At 41.0% G+C, this 14,714-nt stretch overlaps 1 protein-coding gene across 4 annotated transcripts in view; it reads right to left on the bottom strand.

The window, feature by feature from the left end:
- CTNND2 (catenin delta 2) overlaps window positions 1-14,714 on the bottom strand; it is a 1,186,471-nt gene that overhangs the window by 108,427 nt on the left and 1,063,330 nt on the right. The gene's annotated exons all lie outside the window — the stretch shown is intronic.

Raw genomic sequence — 14,714 nt, 5'->3', positions numbered from 1 at the left:
TCTCCATTGACTCTCCATTCAGTTTCACATTCACTTCAAGGTCCTGGTCCTAATATTTAAAGCAATTAATGGGCTAGGGTCTATCTAAATGATTATCTCTATCTCCTCTTCCCACTGAAACATCTAGGCTCTATATGGATGTTGTTGCTGCAAGAGCCCGGGGGGAACTCCTGGGAGGTGGGGGCAGGGCTTCTTGATGGAAAGCCCTCAGCTATGGAACTCTTTATACCAGTGGAGATTAGAATGCACCCCAGTGTTGCCATTTTCAGGTCACGCTACAAGCCATACCTTTTTGCACACACCAATAACAATTGTGGTGGAATTGCTCAAAAATGTTTGTCATGAAACCACAGCTAAATAAAGGGAAGACAAATTCCATTAAATAAAAGTGGTTTAAACAGAAGAGGGCTTGATAGGAGTGTCCTTCGTGGATGGATTCATGATTGGTTTAAAGTCTGCATATGGCACCTAGATATTACAGTGCCAGGCACATTTTACATGCCGTCATCTTATGTGACACAGACATAATTAAAGTATTAATAGATAGGTAAGTATATAAACATTCAAGGATTTCACTGTTACAATTTTCTGAACCCACATTTATTCTAGAGTCTGTCATATGGGGGGAAACAGGGGAAAGGGAAAGAAAACACCATATACAGAATGTTAGTCTATGACTTGCCTTCCTAATAACTCTATAACCTCATCCCCCATGAACCCAGCCCAGGGACTTGCCACATGCTTCCCAAGATACACATACAAGGGAACCATCATATCTGGCCATGGCATTCTTACTGAAGGACTATCAGGATTCATAGAAACTATTCTCAAACCACTTACCACACAGAGGGCCTGCTTCCTCCAGGACACAACTGACTTCCTCCACAAATGCATCAACATTAACAACCTCCCTCAGAACACCATTTTTGCCACCAGGAATGTCACCACCCTATACACCAACATCCCTCACAATGACAGCATCCCTAACTGCCTTAAATATCTATAAGACAATGGACAACCCTCAAATCTCCACCCCAAACACATCACCAAACTCATCATTTCATTCTCACTCATAACAAATTTACGTTCAACAACAAATACTTTATCCAAGCCATGGGAACAGACATGGGTATTAGGATGGTTCCCCAATATGCCAACCACCTTGAAGAAAAAATTCTGGAAAATTGCACCACAAAACCAGTGATATATCTGAGATACATCAATGATACTGTCATCCTCTGAACATACGACTTAAACTCCCACAAAGTTTTCCACCACAACTTCCACATCCCCAACCTGTCCATTAAACTCTCTCTGGAACACTCCCACACTAGCATCAACTTCCTGGACACCACAACCAGCTTCAACAGTGGAACCCTTCAGACAACTATATATAAGAAACCCATGGATCACCACACCTACCTTCATAACTTCAATAACCACCACAAGAAATCTGTTATCTATAGCCACACACTCAGATACCACAGAACATGCTGCAAGGATATACACCTTAACACTCACAAAACTGCCTTTGTCAAACAAGGACACTTCACCAGAGAAGTAGATTGCATCATGGAACTGGCCACCCAAATACCCCAAGAGAATTGCTTCAATACAGAAATAAAACCTCTTCTGCCTGCACACCCACAGTTGTCATCTCCCATCCCGCACTGGGACCCATATGAGGAATCATCAAACTACTACAAACCATTTTCTATGCGGACCCTGTCCTGAAAGAAATCTTTCATGAACCCCACCTCTTCGAGCCTTCAAACAATCCCCCAACCTCTCCAAGCTCATCATCAGAAGTAAGCTCCCCACAGACCAGGGCACACCAACTCAAAGCAGCACCAGACTATGCCAGAATAACAGATGCAAAGCCTGCAGACATATCTCCACTGCTACAATGATCAACACCCTCCACAACACACCTGTAAAGACCCATGGGTCCTACATATACCTATCACAACGTGTGGTGTTCCTCATCCAGTGCACTAAATGCCCCATTAGCCCCTATGTGGGTGAAACCAGACAATCACTATGCTCTCAAATGAACTCACACATGAAAATGATAAAAAAACCAAAACACCCTATCACCTCTGGGTGAACACTTTTCATAAAGCTATCACTCTATATCTGACCTATCAGTCCTCATCCTTATAAGAAAGCTGCACAACACCATTAAAAGATGAGGCTGGGAGCTTAAATTCATAACTTTGTTAGACACTAAAAATCATGGTTTTAATAAAGACCCTGGATTTATGGCTTATTACAACAATCTGTAATCCACTAACCCCCGCCTCCCCGCTTTTTGTCCTATGACTACAGGGGTGTTAATGGGCAACTTCAACTTGAATGATCCCTTTAGAATATGTGCTAATCACTTTTGCTAAACTATTTGTTCGATCCTGTGTTTACCCGTAACACTCTCAATACTTTTCCAACACCTGAAGAAAAGTTCAGTGTAGCTTGAAAGCTTGTCTCTCTCCCCAACAGAAATTGGCCCAATAAAACCTATTACGTCACCCACCTTGTCTAATGAATAACAACATTCAGTTAAGCTGGGCAAAGGCTTCAGACTTAGTTGCAGCCAAAGCAATAATGGTTAAAATATCTTTTTTAGTCAGGCAGATGGAATAAGGGGTTCTGGTCATCACTGAACACTGCAATGTAATGTATCTGAAATGCAAATTTACCAGGCCAGTGTGGCTTTTCTGCAATGAAGCAATGTTGGCTCTCAGATAAGAGAAAATAAACAAGGGCTGGTAGGATTCGAGCTATATCTTATTTTATTCGTTCCTTCCTCTGTTCTGGTCTCTAGAACCACGTTGGGGGATAATACTTAATGAACATCCATATGAACTGAGAAATCAAAACTCAATCTCAAGGATCAGTAACTTTCAATTAAAAATATGTCCTAGAAAAATAACCTCTTTCCTAAAATCAGAGCAACATTTTGTTTTAAAAGAGTATTAAATATGAGATATTGTGAATACCCCAAATTGACACTTCTAAATTTACTTCTTTAATAGCCAGGTATTTACCTGTCAAATTAGTGCACTGTCAGTTGCAGCTGTAAGAAGAAAAAATGATAGCTCCTTGCCGCTTACAAAACTCCCAGCTCTGTGTTTCCTATGCATCTCCCAGGGGATGTATCCAATGTGTCTGCTACTATTAAGAGGTGACTGTCAGAGTGAGAGTGCAAGTTAGCAGGGAGACTATTTTGAGACTGTGGTGAGACTGTTTGGTTGAGGTGAAAACAGAGGCTGCTCAAAACAGTCTGCCACCCTAGGCAAAACTGCAGTGTGCCACCCCCCTCCAGACCCCTTCGGTGCTCACAGCAGACCCCCAGCGCCTCCCCTGCTGCTTCCGCCGCCACCACCCCACCCCTAACCCTTGTGCAGCCAGGTCAAAAGCTGATGGGTCAGACCCCAGCCTGGGGCTGCAGAGGCCATTGCGTCCCGATGAGAGACCCCACAGGATGAGAACGGACACCTAGAAAGGATGAGTTGGGCCAGGCCAGGAGGAAAGTTCCTCCAGCCTCTGTCCTAGGCTGTGCAAGTGGCCAAGACCAGCTCCCTGGGCAGGTGATCCCCCAGCAGGGGTCCCCTTTCCCAATGGCCCTTTCCGGGCAGGTTGGGACTCACAAGGGGAGTGAGACCCAGCTCAGCACCCCTGGACTACAGCGGCTCTTTCTCCGGGAGTCACAGCCACTCAGTTCAACCACAGTGGGACCCAGGCACCAGCAGGTGGCAGCTCTCAGCCCACTGGGCCCCAGTTATTGGGAAGCGAAGACTCTGACTTACACAAAACCACCCAGACTGGGAGTGCTGATGCCCCAGCAAAGGGACCAACAGGCACCATCCCACTAGGTAGAGAGGGGGTCTCCACAACTCAGCCCTGAAACCCTGGCCCCAGCCAGCCCCCCAGCACGTGGTGGCAGTGTCTCCAAAGCCTGGATGTGGCAGAGTTGGAATTGGTGGTTGCAGCAGGAGCCGGGCATACAGCAGCAGGTCTGGGGTGGGTGTTTACTTGGAGTTGGTGGGTTGCTGCGTTTGTGGCCCAAACCCCAGCAGTGCTCACGGTGCTGCCAGGAGCAGTCCCGAGCCGCTCTGCGCCTGAACCACAGCTGCGATCTTACTGTGCCAGGGTGGGGAGTCGTGGGGGTGCTTCCCCAGCAGGGGGCTTCCTCCTGCTCCTCAGAACCCTGGCTGGTGGCTAACCCCTGACCCCGGCAGCACCGCCAGCCTCTTCCCCCTCTGCAGCCACCCATAGATGGAACTGGAGTAAATCTAAACTCCCAGAAATCTGCCTCGGCTGCCTATAACTGGAGCAGCCTGTGGGTAAGAGTTCACGCCAGCACATTGCACATCCAGGGACACTGCTTGCCTCAGTAAGGACACTGTGCTCGGGTCTCTTACTTTGAATAAGGATTACCTCATTTTTTTACAAAAAAGTGTATGTTAAGTAATGACAGTGGGGATGTACAATCATGGTATCAATTACCCATTGTATTGTGAACACCTCTGCAAAACGTACCATACTATAGTGATTGTAAACAAAAGTGGTTCTCGGCATTTCCAAGTGTCTTTGGAAATTGTCAGCATTTCTTTTAGGAGACCTAAAGTTGCACTAGCTTCTTGCTTATCATTTAGAAGAAATAGGGACATTTGAGAAACAAATTGGAGACACACTTTTTAACTCCACTGAAAGCAAAGACATTGAACTAGGAGCTTGCTGGAGCAACAGAGTATGAAAAATAACATTTCCCTCCTCAACAGGGCTGTTTGGCATGTATGTCTTTTCTGCAGCTAAGGCACCCATTAATTAGCATAGCATAAATAATCCAGGTAAAACACTTTTTTTAAAGCAACAGTTTTGCTCTATGTTCATTTTTCCTGAGTTAACTACCTCTGCAGCACTGCAGGATAACTCGTCCTGCTTTAGGGAAGTTGACAGACTTATTTTTGTGATGTAGCCACTATCATTACATCCATGTTTATAAATCATATGCCTTAGGGTGGAAACCTGGGGTTGTCTATTAATTGTATGAGCAATCTCTGGAGACCTAAACATGAAGCTGCATTTTGAAAGCAGTGAAAAATATATGTCTCTCTTTACTTAAACTGCCAATTAGGATATAGTGTCTGCAAGCAATGATGATGTGGTGTGTATATTTCAGGAATAGTGAAATTGAGATGCTCCAAACTGCTTTTTTATTCTCTCCCAGACTTGAGAAATTGAATCACTCTTGCATGTACTGACAATTCTTTTAGTTTGCCTAAAGCCATTACGAAACATGCCTGCATTTCCACATTGCTGGTCAATAGCTAGTATGAGTGTAAAGAAGTATAGAAGATATGAACAGAAAAATATGGAAGGAGACAAATGGTTTATTGTCTCTTTGTAAATGAGAAGCTCTGCCAAAATACTTAATCATCCAATTACTTTATAAATCAGTTGTAATATCAATGATCAAATAATTGCTCAGCTTGTAAAGAGAAAGGACTCCTGTGGGAACAGTATAAGCTTTGGGGAGAGCTAGAATAAAAAAATCCATTTCTGTTGCATCAGATGGCAGCTAAATTTTCAAAGACATGCATGGGAGTCACAATTTGTGCAGCAATACTCTTACAGATAATGGAATTTGTGGGGCATGACTACTATACATCACTCCAAAGATGTACAGTACATCTCTACTTCCACTTTTATTCATAGTTTCCATTTTTATTTTAGTCACATAACTAAGATGAAAAATACAGAAATTTGGAAAATAATTCCTTAGTTTGGCACAGTCATTGCTATTTCCAGTGCTTTACGCCTCATGGAATTAAGATCAAATTAGGCGGAAACTCAGTGTAAAAGTGATACCCTAAGATGAAAATTATTTCTTTTTAAAAAATTTAGAAAGATTAAATTACTGTCCTCCTTTTAACATTTTTGGTGTTTTTCTATATTCTTCTGGTAAGCACAAAGTAAGGAAGATTTTTCCCCCCACAATGAAATTATGCATTCAGCACAAAATGGAAAATTTTGGAATGCCAAAGACTAAACAAAGCTGATGTTTTTAATGGATACCTCCCTACCCCCCAACCTATATCAGGGTTCTCTGGTACACACACACACCCACACACACAGACACAACTAAATTCATATACTCATCAATTTCAATTGGAGTTTGTATCCTAAGTATAATGTATATTTCATCCCCCAAAGGATCTGTGAACTCTCTGAAGAGTAAGGGGAAGATCTGAGATGTAAGCTACCACAGAGGTAATCAAAGCCACATTGGGGCAGGGAGTGAAACTGTAGGCTGTGGGACTAGTAATCCACACTGCTCCATAGGGAACATCATTTAAAAGGTAATGCGAACAATCCAAAAGTAGAAAAAGAAAGGGTTTTATTCACTACAAATAAAGAGAATAGCCTGTTCTTAAAATCTCAGGTCTGTTTTTTAACCCATGTATCTCCATTGGTGCACCCGTGCAATCACTTTGATTGACCTAAATCAGGTTCACCAAACTTTTCAATCTACTGAACACTTCATAAGAGAGACAGTGAGCCTCTCATGGACACTCCACTCCTTAGCATTTAACCCTATCTCCCCAGTCCTTAGTTCTCACACTATTTCATTTTGTGGGCAACTAGAAAAGGTTCCACATGCCAGTAGTGGGTCTGTGGACTACAGTATGAGACCAACTGCTCTAGAGAAAATTCTTTACTGGTTGCTTTCCCCTTATCCCATGACCTCCATTAGGTTTAAATAGAAGGTAGTAATCTGACAAGGTGAAGTAAAAAAGAAATTTTCTTAAATATTTGAGAAAACTATACTGTCTGTGCTGAAGGAACTGAATTTGGAAGCCTGGTGCCCATTTTTCTTTGCTACTGTCACTCCTACAGCACAAACACATTGTTTGGATTCACAACCTAATTTCTTTCCTTGAGAGATACCTTAATCCCCACCAAATACTGGATCTTTTAAGACCTACAAGGTTTTGAGGATAAGCCTTCAAATCTTATGAGAAGCAAACATACTGTGTGTAATAAAGAGTCAGTCTGTAAATGGGTTCATCTCAGACTACTGTTCTCCCACTCCTCAGGATGATGCCCATGATGCCTTTATGGGATGGCAGTGCTATGTACTAGTTGTGACAGTGGAAGACATCCTCCTTCCTTGAATAATATTGACTACTCTCCCACAAAGCTCATAATTTTCTATATTTATTAGTGTATATATCTGCCTGGGACAAATTTCCATCCCGTTAAGAATTCCTGACAGATCTTGACTTGACTGTTTATAGAGCTTTTGATTCTTTAAAAGTGTGGGGGTTTTATCAGTTTGGGTTGGCACTGATTTAAATAGTTGATATATTATAAAATGTCTTCTCATTTGTATAGTATGTGGCTTTATCACATGAATGTTTTGGAGACTTAGGCAGACAGACAGACTTTCTACTTGAACTAATAACTTTCCTGTTGGAATAAAAAGTCTGATGTAACTTCAAAGGGTGTGTGTGTGTGTGTGTGTGTGTGTGTGTAAACAATCAGACACACTTGAAAGCTTGTCTCTTTCACCAATAGATGTTGGTCCAATAAATTATATGACTTCACCTACCTTGTCTTTCTATACAATTAGAGTAATCAGAAAAGTTTGGCAGGGAACCTTCAATGTCTCCTGGCCTAATAATGGTAGAAGATTGATAATCTAGATGAATGATGCTTTAGACAAGAAGTATTCAATAATAATGAATAATTTTGATTGTGTGTTTGGACAGGAGGGTTCTGGAAACATTTTGGCCTGCTATCCTTAGAGATAACTGCTCTGACCTCTTGACTGAACTTATCTCTTTTATGTCTTCAATTTCTTTGTCAAATGATTTGCTTAATAGGTCTCTCACTCCTATAAAGAGATTTCTTCAGAATGGGATTAGAAGAAGAAAGGCAGATATTTGCCTAAGGAATAAAGCCAGATATCTCATGCTGGCTATCTCAAGAGATCAGACTGTGACCTGGAAAACTAATTCTATTTGTACAGTACCTGCTAGTTATCAGAGGCAGGTACCTACTTATAAACACTGACTTGTGTAATCAAGAGAACACTATGCTACCCATCTATGCTGAGTGATCAAGCAGGGGAAATGGAAAGAGAGGGCTTGAGAAGAACTGGCGGAGGAATGATAGCTTCCTACCCTAAGAGGCTTGTAAAGAACTAAGACAAAAGCAGAGTGACACTGGGTGAAATGAAAGAGGATATAAAAACAATGGAGACCCAAGAGAAAGATTCTAAAGGCAGCCACAGGAAGCAGTACACAGGAAAGGGGCATAATTCCATGTGCAGATTATCTGCATGAGGCACATACATTTAATTTCTAAAATGCAACTGATTTTAAGGGACATTTTTGAAGCATGAACAGAAAGCATTTTAGCTTTAAGATGCTTCAAGCTATACAGGCAGTCAAGAGAGAATTGTTGGGACACAAAGGGAAATGAAAGAGGATTGAAGTAGCTATGGCAGCTATTTTGCTACAGATAATTATGTTATCAAAGGAAATGTCCTATATAAGGTGTATCACTGTTCAAAAACAAAACAAAGAAATATAAATTAAGAAAAAAAGTGGTTTCTTTAAGGGCCTAACAAAAGCAAGGAAATCCCTAGCCAAAGATACCACACTTCATCTTTAACTCTGTAACACAGAGAAGATTACAGCTGAGGTGGTCCTTTATTTGGAGACTTCAGAAATGCCACCCACCAGTTTAATGGATGGGAGACTTGGATTGGATCCACAAGGTGCTAGACAGCTTTAGAATGAAATGTGGAGTGTAGGTGGGGTACTCTGCTGCCTGTTGGCCAGCCAGAGAGAGAGGAGCTGACTGGCTCCTTGCTCCTCACAATAATTAATTTAAACCCTTTCCTGCGGTTTCTTGTACCTCTTGCCCCATTTTAGTTGAGCCCACCCTCTCTCCTCATAGTTATATAGTATAGGAACTGTGTTTTTAGGATGCTATAGGTCTGATCAATCACCTGTTTTTGGCGTCAAGAAGGAATTTTTCCCATTGGGGCCAAATTGGCTAAGGCCTGGTAGGTTTTTTTACCTTCTGCACAGTGTCACAGAGACACAGTTAGGTTAAACAGGTATAGGCTACAGAAATTAAATATTAGGAATTGTGTGAATGTTTACTTCATCATAACTTGCAGTCAGTGTCCAGTGCAGATAAAAGGCCAAAGTGCCAGAAATAAGAGACCTGGGATTTCACTGTGGACCTCAGGCCTACGGGGAAAAGGGAAACCTGAAGTCTTTGCAGACCAAGGTCCCTCTTTGGTACAGTAACTCCTCACTTAACATCATCCTGGTTTGTCCATCATCCATAATTATTGCATAATATGCAAACTAGATACCATCAACTTGGGTTTGAATAGAGACTGGGAGTGGCTGGGTCATTACACATATTGAATCTATTTCCCCATGTTAAGTATCCTCACACCTCCTGTCAACTGTCTAAATGGGCCATCTTGATTATCACTACAAAAGTTTTTTTTTCCTGCTGATAATAGCTCATCTTAATTAATTAACCTCTCACTCCGCCTTTTCATGTTCTCTGTATGTATATATATATCTTCTTACTGTATGTTCCATTGTATGCATCCGATGAAATGGGCTGTAGCCCATGAAAGCTTATGCTCAAATAAATGTGTTAGTCTCTAAGGTGCCACAAGTACTCCTGTTATTTTTACTTAGAGTGCGGTCAGCATACTTAAAAGGGCAATGCGCATCTCTCTCTCTCTCTCTCTCTGTCTCACACACACACACTGTGAGTGTCTCTGCCTCTCTCTCACACACACACGGTGTGTGTCTCTGTCTCACACACACACATGCACCCTCCCACCTCTGGCCAGGCACTTTGGAAAATGGAGGGAGTGGTGCACTCCAGTGGGATAGCATGGGTTCATCATCACGTTCATTTTCCACAGGGAATGTTTGCAGCCACTGCCATGTGTCTATTGTGTCTCCTCCCTCCATTCGTGCTGCCTTGTAGAGTGTGAGGCTACATTAACAACGTGTTAACATTTGAGGGCTCAGCCGAGTGCTAGTTCATCATTTAGCAGTAAGGCATCCCCTGGGAAATATTCCACCCTCTGACTCCACCACCTCAACCAAGCTTCACAATCATCATTGCTGTGTACAGTATTAAACTGTTTGTTTAAAACTTATACTCTGTGTGTGTGTGTGTGTATATATATATATATGTATATGTGTGTGTATTTTTTATATATATATATATAAAATGTCTTTTGTCTGGCTAAAAAAATTTCCCTGGAACCTAACCCCCGCATTTACATTAATTCTTAGGGGGAGATTGGATTCACTTAACATTGTTTCACTTAAAGTAGCATTTTTCAGGAACACAACTACAATGTTAAGTGAGGAGTTATTATACCTTCTGTCCCCTTCACAGTGGGGAGGATGAGAGGATTCAGCAGAGCAAGCAGAATCCTAGGGATAGGCAGTGGAGAGTTTACTCTGAGTGATGGGCTATATGATAAGAGCCATGTAAACCCTGCACTGGATCCACTTAAATGCCTGGTATGGGGAGATGGGGCAGGTAGCACTTATCTTCAATGTTAAGTTTCATAAAACTGCAGCCTGCTGCTTAAAATCCATCCCTGTGTTGCAACAGGTAAAATTACTGACAAGACCTTTTAATGATTTACAAACATAAGCAGAAAATCCCCTGAACACCCTGGTTTAGAAAAGGTAAGAACACGCTGACATTATGGTCATGTTGTTCCCCAAAACAGTCCTATTCAAATTAAAAAATAAAGGTCATGTTAACTAATAATTTAGGATGATTCACGCATTCCAAACTATAGTATTAAAATGTGAAGAAAATTGGTAAAAAATAAGGATTATGTTTTGCTAGTGTAATGTTGATGAAATGTTTAATGATTTACAGTAACAGAATAGAAAATGTAAAACAATTTATGAACGTTTGAGTAAAAGTATAACTGGATATGCATCATAACACTGATTGGCAGAAAGCTAATGAATATGTAATATGGAAAGGTATAAACAAACAAGTGAACAAGGGCCCAGGTTGGGGAATATCAGACTAGAGACTGAGGAGAGCTTCCCAGTACCCTGGAACTCAGTAATTTGGGCTCCGACCTGTTCTGTCTATCTGTTTATCCTCTGTCATAAATACAGACTCAGAAATTATAAGTGATCATGATTCTGTCTGAAAAATTATAAGTAAAGACAAAGATTGATTAAGCCTAAACTAGGTGAACTCATGACTCAGTTTCCCACTTCACAGTTGAATCATTAAAAAGTCTTGTCGGTAATTTTGCCTTTTGCATTTTGAAGTGGTTTATGCAGTTTAGAGCCTAGGTATTTAGTTGTTTCCCAACACCTGTTTCTGTTGTGATTCACTTGCATGTCCTGATCAAGTTAACATCTGCAATATGATTCTTAGGTATCAAGTTGATTCTTAGGTGCCAAAATATCTTACATAGAATAGACAGATACACAATGGCCCAAATTCAGCTGTCAGAAACATGTATACAAATTCACAGTCAAGTCACCTATGTACCTGAGGGCCAGAATCTGGCTTCCAATGGACTTAGATTAGACTTTGGTAAATGTGGGAGTTTTAAACATTATTTTTTATTACACTTTGATTAGATCATAAGAACATAAGAACAGCCACACTGGGTCAGACCAAAGGTCCATCTAGCCCAGAATCCTGTCTTCCGACAGTGGACAATCCCAGGTGCCCCAGAGGGAATGAACAGGTAATCATCAAGTGATCCATTCCCTGTTGCTCATTCCCAGCTTCCTGAGAAAAAAATCCTATATATAAAGCCAGCTGATGCTGGCCAAGACCATAAGGAACCTGACATTTTATTATTTTTACCAGGAAGAAAAAGATGCTGCCATCAGACTCACAGAAAAATCCTGTATAAAAACATGATACAATTATAAAAAGAACTGGGACTGGGGGTTTCCTTTTACAGGACTCAGCCTTCAGGGTATAAAAAAATATTAGGGGCAGGGCTGTGGAATGCACTTTAGGCTAATGCATATACCAGAGTGATGTAGAAACAAGAGATTATTATTAAGCAGGAAAAATCTGAGTTCTAAGAATTCAATTTGAAATGTGAAAACACCTCATATACACACCTTCTTGCTTCTTGCATAGGAAAATGAATACCTGTGCCCTTACAATCTTGGTAAAGACCAAACAATAATGAGTGCCCAAAGGAAACTCGAATAAATCCTGAACTTGGTTGTCATGCCAAGATGATGTTATTTCCACATTCTTTGTAAAGGACCCACAGAAGACACTGAGATGCCAATCCAGTGGAGAACCTCTGTGCGAGAGCTGAAGGAATTGGTGAGTATAGAACCCAAATAGCAAAAGCTGCATGACTGCTTTGACAGTTTCATTATTCAAAGAGATTGGAGTCATGGTGGACCCAATCCTACATTTTTCAGCTTTGTCTTTGACCACAAAACATGGAGGCCAACCTTAGCAGACATATATGCACATATGAAAGGGAAAATATATGCCCTAGAATGGAAGACTATTGCCCTATGTATTTCAAAATAGATTTCAGCTTGGCTATAATCACCAGAGCTATAGAGCGAGTCTCATACTTTGTATTTGAGATTTTCAAAGGAGACTAGGGGATTTGGGCACATATCAGCCATTAATATCAATGGAAGATAAGTATCTAAATCCCCCCCGACAGTTTTATCTTTTAAAAATTATTCTAGGTTTTCTCTTATCTCTCCACTCTCCCTTCATGGGATTTTGGAACATCTGGCCTGTTTTAAAGGCCTTACCTTCTCTGTCACAGTACAGGATTAGACAATTGCACAAATGGAGAAAGGAAAAGAGTGAATCAGTTCTTGAAAAATAATGCATGTGTATGAATTAGACTATAAACTTTCATATGTGTTTGTACAATTGAGACCCTGATGCTCTCTGAGGACCTTTCGGCACCATTATAATACAAATGGCAATAACAGTGACAGCAGCATTTGGTTTTAGCGCAGCTGACTTTCCTCTTTTTTGTTTCTTTCAATTTACTTTAGACTAACTCTGACCAACAAATCTCATGATAAGATCATTTCCCACTCCATCCCTCCTTGTGCCTAATTACAATTTCTCATAGGAAATTGCACAAAAAATGGGAACCTTCCATAGGAAGAACCTCTTCTTTTAAGAGTTTGGTTCCTGTTATGTCAGTAGTTTTATCTTCAGAGAACTTCAGCAGCAGAAAAGAAAGGTCAAGAGGCAGAAACTTCAGTGCTGATGTAATCCCCAAGGAGTGTTATTCCCCTCACAGGTATGACTAGTATGAGATGCCAAATTAAATATACTCATTTTGCCTTCTATGTGTCATTCATAATGGAATAAGTGAATCTGTAGAAAAGTGGAGCAGTAAGAGAGCAAGCAAGTTCTCCCTGAGATCTCAGCTGGTATAATGGTGAAGTTCAAAACAGTTCTTCCAAGATACCATTTTCAATGGAACTCACCAGGACCTCTCTTTTTATTGCACACACCCACTCCCTAAGTACTAGATGAATAAAACCAAATGTATGTTACCTCTGTGTCAGCCCCATATAGGCTGATGTGGAAGGCCATAATGAGGACTGGTCATCAGGTCCAGTGCCACAGCTCTTCCAACTAGTATGGTAGGTCTGTGGCTATGTAGCAGCCCCGTCACCAGCTTTAGGTTGGAGGAGTGGATTTTATTTCCTGTATCCATTGGCAGTTCACCTCATTATTGTCACTCTATGGGTGCAGTGGATGACCATTCAGGATCAGGTCAAAGGGCAGACATTTTGTTACACATTTCACTAGATAGCTGAGTGTGATGGTCAATGGCATGTTATAAGGCTGGTGGAACAGAGCAATTAAAAGCCATATACCTCTGCAGAGCTATGGGGTGTTCTAATTCAACTCCCAGCACAGTTCTGTTCAGCAAAAAGCTGTTTTTGGTGCCAGGACTCAATTCTCAAAGTGGGTGCATAAATTAGATTGGCACTTACACACCTAAAATAGGCATTTGAGCACCTAAATACTGAACTGGGTATCCTCAAAGCACCCAAGTTTGAATATTGTGCTCCCCAACTTCTGTGTGCAACCTGAGAGGTCTTAATTAATATAAGGGCAGGGTTGTACTAATGGAGCAATGTGAGGTGGTCCAGACTCTCATCCCATCAGATCAAGTTATCGCCAAGAAAATGCATGCCACAGAAATTGGTAAAAAAATCAGGCCAGGATGCCATCACAAATGTTTATCCATTTATTTAAAATTTAAATATATGTTCCAGATCTGGTGGTAAAATTATTAATCAGATTATTCCAAATATTTAGAGACCAAAAAATTTGATGTTTTGGTTAGACATACCCAAAAGTGGAGGCACAAATAATATGTTCGCATTGGTAAGATAGTCTGAATTCAGAATTTCCTTGCCTTGTTTTTACTCTTAACCATAATGTTATTTTAATGTTTTGTGTCTTTATTGATTTTTAAGGGAAAAAAATGGATGCTAGGGTTCTTGTCTTTGTGTCACTTCATTATATCTTGCTACGTTCTCTCAGTTTCTCATAACCAGAGTGCAGTCAACCAGTTTCTGCTCTGACATTGCAAAGTGGTCTCAATCAGTTGTCACCGGTGAGATTTTTTATTCATTTTCCATGAC

The sequence above is a fragment of the Lepidochelys kempii genome, chromosome 2 (genome assembly GCF_965140285.1).
Source record: "Lepidochelys kempii isolate rLepKem1 chromosome 2, rLepKem1.hap1, whole genome shotgun sequence".
Lineage (NCBI taxonomy): Eukaryota > Metazoa > Chordata > Testudines > Cheloniidae > Lepidochelys > Lepidochelys kempii.
Note: the sequence above shows the minus strand (reverse complement) of the source record. Positions and strands in the feature narration are given on the sequence as shown.